Source organism: Triticum aestivum, chromosome 2B (assembly GCF_018294505.1).
Source record: "Triticum aestivum cultivar Chinese Spring chromosome 2B, IWGSC CS RefSeq v2.1, whole genome shotgun sequence".
Classification (NCBI taxonomy): Eukaryota; Viridiplantae; Streptophyta; class Magnoliopsida; order Poales; family Poaceae; genus Triticum; species Triticum aestivum.
In genome coordinates this window covers 39515643-39523310 of record NC_057798.1, presented here as the reverse complement: position 1 = coordinate 39523310, position 7668 = coordinate 39515643, and the positions used below count along the sequence as shown (strand labels likewise).

The 7668-nt window shown below is 46.8% G+C and overlaps 1 pseudogene; it reads left to right on the top strand.

Annotated features, from left to right (window-relative positions):
- The first annotated feature begins 2781 nt into the window (after positions 1-2781).
- On the top strand, positions 2782-6626 carry LOC123038891 (F-box/FBD/LRR-repeat protein At1g51370-like; annotated as a pseudogene).
- Positions 6627-7668: the final 1042 nt, after the last annotated feature.

Genomic DNA, 7668 nt, shown 5'->3' with positions numbered 1-7668 from the left:
TAACTACATTGCTAACTATAAAGTTATTACTATGTTTTTGAACAGAAAATCTCGATGGATTGTGTGCCTCATCTGATGTTGCCAAGAGGTCGCGTTGAAGTTATGAGCTTACGGCCACCACGGCCAGGTCAGCCACAGTATCCATATCACTCATGTCCATACCGGATTTCTAAAAGCGAGGAAGCCATGATAATAAATAATTAGAAAAAATGTTTCAACCATTGTAGAGAGCTACTTGGAAGCAACATTGTGCGTAGGCCAGGACTTGGAGACAGGATGATCTCCGTTCTTCATTATGGAGAGTTCAGTTTCCTTAATGAAGAGTCAATGCCTATCCTATTTTATGATATTTTAGCTAAGAAAGGGTAGAGTAGGTCCTATGAGAGGGGTAGGTCCTAGGTAGAATGTGTTATTATGTGCTATAATGTGTTAGAGTTGATGAGGAGGATGAGGAGTTGTGATTATGACTAGTGACCAACGTGTTATATATATATATGATGTCTCATTGACGAACATTGTTTGGTGGTGATGACTACTGTTAATGAATATGCTATTTAAACAGACTAGTTCATAATGAGTTGTTATTGTATAAAAGATATATCTGTTTAAACGTGTACAACGCCAAAACATTAAAAAGAAAACATAAATGTTAGCTGTAGCGCTGGCCTAAAAACGCGCTACTAGTAGTTGAACTTACCAGTAGCGCTGGTCTATAAACACCCTACTGCTAGAAAATAGTTGTAGCGTCGTAGCAGTAGCGCTGGTACCCCGTGCTACTAGTAGCACAAAAACAAGCGCTATCGGTAAGCTTTTCTCTAGTAGTGCCACGCAAGGATGGATGCAGGGAGTAACACAGATGGGCACAGTATTGTTGAATAGATGGGCGGCGTGATGAGGTTATGCGGTCGTAAAGGTGTCTTGGTTATATGACACATGAGAGATGTGGAGAAGATGAAGAAGCTAAGGGCATCTCCAGCCGCGCCCCCAACAGGCCCCCCAGGCCACTTTTTCGGCACCGGTGCCGAAAAAACGGCCCAGTCGTGCCCCCAGGACGCCGAAAATCGCCGGTTCAGACCTTTTTTCCGCCCGGCGGTCACAGGCCGAACCCGCGCGCTGGGGAGCCGTTGGGGGCTCCGGCGCTAGGGAAAAGCACGCTTGGCCCACACCGACAGGGGAAAAGTCAAGGCTTTCTTCCCCCGACACGCCTCTCACCCCCCGCGCCCTCGGCCACCACTAGCTATATCCGCGACGGCCGCCAGCCTACTCCGCTAGATAGCCATTCCCCGCCAGAAAATAGCAGCGCTTCGCCGCGGCAGCCCCTCCCGCAGCAGCTGGTCGTTTCCGGCCGCCGTTTCCGGCCGCGGAGGCGCGGTTTAACGGCGGGTACACGCCCACCGCGCGCAAGGTGTTCGACGTTTTGACTGTCTCAGCGATGGACTCGGATGAGGAGGAAGAGCTCGCCGCGCTGCTGGAGGAGGAAGCCGCGGCCGACGTCCAGAAAGAAGAGCATCTGATGGTGCTCGCCGCCCTCGCCCAGCTGCTGGCGATGAATGAAAAGCCGCGTCGAGGTGGCTCGGCGCCGGGGCGGGTGAAAGCAAAGAACCGGCACCTATGGAGGCTCAAGGGGGACGCCGCGTGACGAAATACGAGTTTTTATTTGTTGAATTATATAATTTGTATTGAACTATTTGTTGTTGTTGTATTTTGTTAAAGTATTTGATTTTTCTATGATAAAATATGTGATAAGGAATAATTGTGTTGATAATTGAACGCCGAGACACGGCGAAATCATGCCGAATATGGACCTATTCTCGCCCATATGGGCCGTTTATTCGCCGAAATTGGGCTGCAAAGTGGGCCAATTTCGGCGCCTGGGGGCGAGCTGGGGCGATGACTGGGCGCAAAACCGCCCCTAGCACCGAGTGTATCGCCGGCTCGCCCTCAGGGGGCGATTTCTATGCGTCCTGGGGGCAGCGGCTGGAGATGCCCTAAGAAGTATCTCCTAAAAGGATAAGATCGATTTAAAAAAAAAAGGTTGTGGGAATGGGGAAAGGGATGTGTGCGGGACAGTTGGCGATAGAGGGAGGCGGCACCGCTATAATCAACCAGGATGTTTTCCAAGAAATTTTATGTAAAGACTGTTCTAAAATATATACAGATATAAAACGTACTCCTAATTTTGAACTAAAAGCATGGCACTTATTTCGGAATGAAGGGAGTGCATTTTTACCTGAAGCGACGCATAGCATTATTAAGGTAACCCAATCAGCATGGAAACCAATTTTTTAGCCATGAGAGATGACATCTTTTAGTGATGAGAGAGGAGCTTAGCAAAATGAAGAAGCGGGTGGCTGACTCGTGGGTCCATACTCACTTATGGGCCCGTGAGCAGCCGCATTAGGCCTTGTACAATGGGAGATGCTTAGGGGAGGTGCTTAGAGAAATAAACCATGCTTTTCTTAAGCACCGGTGCTTATTTGTACAGGATAGACGCTTAACTAAGCGTCTCTTCTGTAGAAATAGGCACCGATGCTTTAGAAAAACCCGGTTTATTTTTCTAAGCATCTCTTTAAGCACCTCCCATTGTATAAGGCCTTAGGCCCACGAAACCACTGCAGAACCGAGCACCGACCATTCGCCTCCACACACCACTCACAACCGAGCCCCAAACCCTCGCCGGCGCCGCCGTTGGCCATGGCCGAGCAGGAGCAGGTCACGACGGCCGCCGACGCACGGCGCCATGGCGCCGACCGGCACAAGATGGAGGAGACCGTGGAGTTCATGATGTCGTACATCTACCAAAGCCTCCCCCGACTACCCCCTCTACAACGGCGCGCGGCTCGCCGCCCTCCCCGCCGCCCGCCGGGCCGACCGCATCAGCCGCCTCCCCCGGGACCTCCTGCGCAACATCCTCGCCCGCCTCCCCGTCAGGGACGCCGCGCGCACCGCCGCGCTCTCCTCCCGCTGGCGCGCGCTCTGGCGCTCCACGCCGCTCGTCCTAGTCGACATCCACCTCCTCCCCAAAGCCCAAGACTTCAGCCCCACGCCGTCCAACACGCCGGCCGTCACCGCCGCCGTCTCTCGCATCCTCGAAACGCACCCCGGCCCCTTCAGCTGCGTCCACCTCATCTGCAGCCACATGGACGCGTACAAGGCCAAGCCCGCGCGCTGGGTCCAGCTCCTCGCCACCAAGGGCGTCCAGGACCTTGTCCTCGTCAACCGCCCTTGGCCGCTCGACGTGCCCCTCCCCGCCTCGCTCTTCACCATCACCACCCTCACCCGCCTCTACCTCGGCATCTGGAAGCTTCCGGGCACGGCCGCCCTGCGTGGCGCCTCCTTTCCCCGCCTCCGCGAGCTCGGCCTCTATTTCATGGAAATGGAGCACGGCGTCGTCGACTCCCTGGTCGCCAGGAGCCCCGTCCTGGAGGTCCTCAACATCGTGGGATGCATCAATGGCGGGTTGCGCCTACGTCTCGTCAGCTAGAGCCTGCGGTGCGTGCAAATCTGCGGCTCTGTTCTGGAGGACATCGCCGTGGTCAAGGCTCCGCGCCTGGAGAGGCTCATCCTGATTCAATCTTGCAAAACCGCCCGTGACTTGTGTACCAGGCTCAGGATTGTGGATGCTCCCAAGCTGCGCACGTTCGGGTACTTAGAGCCAGGGCAGGTCCTAGAGGTCGGAGAGACAGTCATCATGGTACATCTCCCGTCTCCATTTGTTCATTCAGTTAGCAAATATTATCAGTCTCCATTTGTTCATTCAGTTAGCAAATATTATCAACCGATGACTCAATTGTGTGATGTTCCTTCCTGAATTCGTCAAATTTCAGCCTGGGATAAATGCAAGAAGTGCAAGTGCCATGCTCACAAGCGTGAAGATTCTGACTTTGAATGTGCGTTTCGGGGTTCGCAATGACGTCAAGATGGTGCCCACCTTCCTCAAATGCTTTCCCAGCGCTGAGAGACTGCATATTGTGGTATGCATTACGAGTTCATGTTCTGCTTATTGTTGCTGGTTGTGATAAGCTCTTTATATGTGGTTGCGGAGAGACTGCACTTTATGATTGATTGCATACTTCAAGTCAGTCATTGTGATAGATCTTTAATTATATGCTATATGCTCTTTTTGGTTTTGTCCACTGTAATGTAAGACGTGTAACATATTTGACCAGTTATTATAGGTTAATTTTCATGCCTTGCCATTTATTCTCAGCCACCATCTAGTCTTCTTGACAATCTAGATATGTAGACTAGACTACACAGTTAGAGTTATGACACTTGGTAAGAGGTTTTTCTTGTGGTACAATGATTATTATTCTGATACCTTGATTTATAGTGCTTTGCTTCTTTATGTATGTCCAGATTTTCTTGTTTTAGCGTTTCTCACTGTATTCATACAAGTTACTAGTATCTGCGCTATGGTACTGTAACAGATGCAATGCTTATTTCGGACTTATATGTAAGTTACACATGGTAATTAGCACATTCAAGCAGACAGTTTGTGGTATTAGTATCACCACAATCGTTCTATTGATCCTAGTACGCTAGTTTTATCATATCAGGATCTTAAAAATTTATCTCCTAGTAATTTACTATAGAAAGAGGCTATTGTAGCTCACGTCCGGAAATTCTTATTAAAGAACATATCTGATAAAATGTTGTTAAGACTAAAGTTGTCCATTGCGGACAGAAGTTTGCAGCCTCGCATATATCTTAATTTGCTGTCCATGAATTATGCCCATATCTTACCATTCTTCTTCTTTTCTTCTCTGGACTACTAGGCTATTTAGTATTAGTACATTCTGGTACTTTCATCCATTGAAACATAGAGTTGTCATTGAGGTTCCTAGTTGTCACATCTCCTACAAATTGGATCCAGCATTTAGCTATGGACCAGTATAATTTGCAGTATTCAGTTCTGAGCAGTTAGCTCTGTATGTGGTGTACATTCTGAGTCTTAGCTGCAAAAATGCTCTATGCGCTCTCAAAAAAGGTCTTCCATAATAGTATAAAAATACAATTGCCTTGTCAATCCTTTTCTTTCCATACAGCGAATAGGAACTACGTACGGATTCTTTTGAGCTTATTCTTGCTCTGTTTACGAGATATTGATAATTTACTCTGCACGTGACTTGAAAGTTTTTTCCCAGATTTTGTTGCTTATGGTGTTCTCACTTATTTGCATAGATCTGTACAGTCAATTATCATTAGGGTTCTTTATAGTCTTTATTTTCTTCCACTGTGAAATGTGAGCCATGTATGTAGTTATGCATGCTAGGCTAAGTAATTTGCCTGTGAATAATAGGATAGGATGATGATACTATCACCAACATGACTAGGTATACTTGACCAGGATAGCTAGAAAAGCCAAGCATTGGTTTTTATTCTCAGCCATCAGGTCATCTGTATGCACGCAGACTAGAATACGCCTTTAGAAATTAGAATTATGGGCTTGCTTGTTCATCTGTTTATGTTAAGACATTTATTACCGAAGTTTTGCCGTCCCACACTTCATCGTGTCATTATTTTGGTTTCGAAACTACTATGCATACGACAATATGGGGTCTGATCTTTGTACAGCGCTGAATCCGGCCGCAGTCCTGCATTCTCTACCACGCATAACTGCCCGATGTACAGTGTCATATCAAAATCGGATGCAAATTATCGTACGCATAGCACCGTGATTTCTATTGCTTTGCTTCTCGATTTTCTGGTATGTCCAGATTTTCTTGTTTCAGTTTTTCTGGCATGTGTTCTTCATACTAGCTAGTAGTATTACTACTGTGAAATGTAGATGGCATGCAATGCTTATTTCAAACCGATTAAACTACCAGTTTCCTGGAGGCTAGAGTTTTGTGCTGTAATGGCACTCGGTAATTGCAAAATGTCTGGCACTTGTCTTCGATCAAGTAATTAATTCTTAACTGGTTCTCATGGCTCACATCTGGCAAACAGTTCACATGTTTAAGACCTCCATGGTAGAGTGAAATTTGCTGGCTCATTTTTTAAGTTGTGGTACGTGAGAGGCTGTATATATAGTGACAACACCAGTACAGTTGTTTTTCTGTTCCAGTAGGCTACTTTGTGCTTTGTGCTGGTTTAATGCATGGATGTATTATTGATCTGTAATTTCTGCAACAACATAACTAGTTTTATTTGTCATGTCAGCCTTCTTCAGATGCTTTCCCAGCTGTTGACCGATTTAATCTCTTTTTTTTTTGCAGAGTGATAAATGTGATAAACCCACTGGTGACCACCTCACCGTCAAGTTCTGGGAGGAGTCTGGTCCCATTGAGAACGTCGTCTCGCGCATCAACGTGATGACTTTCCGTGAGTTCAAAGGGGACCGAGGCGAGGTTGGCTTCCTGGAGTATGTCTTTCAGAGTGCGCGAGCGCTGGAGATGGTAGCTATTTTCATGGCCAATCCAAGCTCCACGCCGTTCTCAGAGGACGAGGCGTATGTCAAGGCGCAATACAGCGCTAGAAACATGAAGAGTAAATCCTGCCAAAAGTGCATCATCTGGAGTAGCCATCCTGCAGGACGCGATGCTTGGAGCCTCAAAATTGGGGCAGATTTCAACTTTGAGGACCCGTTTACGGTGACGTCGGTGGAGGAGGAGGCCTGCTGAGCTTATAGTTTCTGTGAAGTGGATCTGTTTTTGATGCAAACTGTGAAGTGTGGCGGTATCTGTTGCTCGCCGTGCTGCCCTTGCGATGCTCTGTCAAATTTGAGGCTTGGTGCCTGGTAAGCACCAGAATAATCAGCTGATATTTTTGACTTGCCGTGTAAAGTAACCTGTGTCGATCAGTTTCCTATGCTCCTTGAAACGTTCCGTTGCTTGCAGTTGCTGATTGTGATTTAGTGATGATATATTCATATATCGTTCATCTGCATCACTTGATGAACTGCAAACCTTAACGTCTTTTTTAGGCCTTCTCTACTATAGTGAAAAATCCCCTGTCCCTTTACCCACTGCTTTTCCTGCATGCTTATTTGTGTGAAGACATAATGTGTGACGTGAAAAACAGTTTGCAATAAGAGTAATACCATAGCTGTTGCAGTTTGATATCTCATGTTGCATTTGAAATTTTTGGGCGATTATGGCCGGCCAAGTTCTACAACTACTGATAAGAACTAGCTGCCAGGTTGATACTTTTGTACTGGAATTATTTTTTTGGAATGTTTGTTCAAACTTGAGTAAATGAAGTGTTTGTTATAGTAGTCTCTTATCCAAGTTTTTGACTTCTTATTTATTGATGGATGATCCCTTTCCCAATTTATGAGTAGAAAATCTTTGCTTTTTTGGTTTTTGCTCAATTATTTACTGGAAGATGTTAATTTTTAGGATATTTAGTTTGCTTCTGGAGTTTTATTTGAATCTTGTTTCCTAAAAAAACCACCTAATTGCAAACAAATATACTTGAGCATCCTAAAACCATATTGAGAATGAGTGAGGTCACATTGTGAAGAGTCGCACGATGTCTTCTGACCCGTGGATTTGGTCCATAGTAAGTGAAATACAAATAATGATGGTGGCGGCAGGGACTCGGTTGCCCTGCTCCTGTGTGGGGAACCTCGGATCTGGATCGGTGGCTTCATTGGCAAGGCACGGCCGACTAACAACCGTGCGGGTGGTGGATCCGGTGCCCCGATCATGCGGGCGGCAGGAT